Source organism: Physeter macrocephalus, chromosome 9 (genome assembly GCF_002837175.3).
Source record: "Physeter macrocephalus isolate SW-GA chromosome 9, ASM283717v5, whole genome shotgun sequence".
Classification (NCBI taxonomy): domain Eukaryota; kingdom Metazoa; phylum Chordata; class Mammalia; order Artiodactyla; family Physeteridae; genus Physeter; species Physeter macrocephalus.
In genome coordinates this window covers 43,060,347-43,062,435 of record NC_041222.1, presented here as the reverse complement: position 1 = coordinate 43,062,435, position 2,089 = coordinate 43,060,347, and the positions used below count along the sequence as shown (strand labels likewise).

Sequence of the window (2,089 nt, the reverse complement as noted above, 5' to 3'; positions counted from 1 at the left end):
AAGAGGGGATATATGTATATGTATAACTGATTCACTTTGCTGTACAGCAGAAACTAACAAAACATTGTAAAGCAACTCTACTCCAATAAAAAAAAAAAAAAAGAATGAAATAATGCCATTTGCAGCAACATGGATGGACCTGGAGATTATCACACTAAATGAAGTAAACCAGACAGAGAAAGACAAATATCATGTGATATCACCTATATGTGGAATCTAGAATATGATATAAATGAACTTATTTACAAAACAGAAACAGCCTCATAGACATAGAAAACAAATATATAGTTACCAAAAGGGAAAGGAGGTGGAAGAGGGATAAATTAGGAGTATGGGATTAACAGATACACACTACCATATATAAAATAAACAACAAGGATTTACTGTAGAGCACAGGGAACTATATTCAGTATCTTGTAATAACCTATAATGGAAAAGTATTGAAAAAAATATATATTGGGTTGGCCAAAAATTTCGTTTGGGTTTTTCTGTAGATCTTATATATGTATAATCAAATCACTGTGCTGTACACCTGAAACTAACACAATATTGTAAATTAACTATACTTAATTTTTTTAAAAAAGATTCTGAAGACAGCCATTAAAAAAAAAAAAGGAAAAACTCTGGAAAGAGTTGGGGGAGAGCATTCCAGGAAGTGTAACCACACCTGCAAACCCTACTTGAGAATTCAAGGAAGAGACTGGTGTAGCTGGGGCTTAGCAAACAGGATTGGTAGGTGAGAGCTTCAAGAAGCATCATGGTATCCTTTTCAAGTAAGTGGCCTGAGGTGACCTCTAAAAATGGTTTGCTATTCACTTGACCCAGAAACCCCCACAAAATCATGCAAGTCAAGAGGTTCAAATCTTTGTGTTCACTTTAAGAATATTCGTGAAACTGTATCCGAAAAGCACCAAGTATCTGAAGGATGTCACTTTACAGAAGCAATGTGTGCCATTCCATTGTTACAATGGTGGAGTTGGTAGGTGTGACCAGGCCAAATAGTAGGGCTGGACGCAGGGTCAGTGGCCCAAAAAGAGTTCTGAATTTTTATGGCACATGCTAAAAAATGCAGAGAGTAATGCTGAAGTTAACGGCTTAGACATAGGACTCTCTGGTCACTGAGCACATACAGGTTCACGTACAGGTGAACAAAGCCCCTGAGATGTGGCACAGGACTTACAGAACTCATGGTCAAATCAACCCATACATGAGCTCTCTCTGCCACATTGAGATGATCCTTAGTGAAAAAGAACAGATTGTTCCTAAACCGGAACAGGAGGTTGCACAGGAGAAAACGATATCCCAGAAGAAACTGAAGAAGCAAAAACTGATGGCCCGGAAATAAATGCTGTAAAAAAATAAATGCAAATAAAAGTTAAAAAAAAAAAACCATCATGGTAAAGATCTAAATGTTTCCCTAAATTCATTCGGAAGTGTTTACATGGGAAGGGATGTGGCTAAGAAATTTAAATTCTTAATGTTTAAGAAGTTTCAACCAAGATGCTATCAGAAAACTACTAGAGCTAATCAATGAATTTGGTAAAGTAGCAGGATACAAAATTAATGCACAGAAATCTCTTGTATTCCTATACACTAAGGATGAAAAATCTGAAAGTGAAATTAAGAAAACACTCCCATTTACCATTGCAACAAAAAGAATAAAATATCTAGGAATAAACCTACCTAAGGAGACAAAAGACCTGTATGCAGAAAATTATAAGACACTGAGGAAAGAAATTAAAGATGATACAAATAGATGGAGAGATATACCACGTTCTTGGATTGGAAGAATCAATGTGGTGAAAATGACTGTACTACCCAAAGCAATCTACAGACCCAATGCAATCCCTATCAAACTACCACTGGCATTTTTCACAGAACTAGAACAAAAAATTTTACAATTTATATGGAAACACAAAAGACCCCAAATAGCCAAAGCAATCTTGAGAAAGAAAAACGGAGCTGGAGGAATCAGGCTCCCTGACTTCAGACTATACTACAAAGCTACAGTAATCAAGACACTATGGTTCTGCCACAAAAACAGAAATATAGATCAATGGAACAGGATAGAAAGCCCAGAGATAAACCC

General features: G+C 36.2%; 1 protein-coding gene and 1 pseudogene across 1 annotated transcript in view; both read left to right on the top strand.

Moving 5' to 3' along the window:
• Positions 1-2,089, top strand: part of PIP5K1B (phosphatidylinositol-4-phosphate 5-kinase type 1 beta) — a 453,566-nt gene that overhangs the window by 75,855 nt on the left and 375,622 nt on the right. The gene's annotated exons all lie outside the window — the stretch shown is intronic.
• On the top strand, positions 672-2,083 carry LOC114486877 (60S ribosomal protein L17-like; annotated as a pseudogene).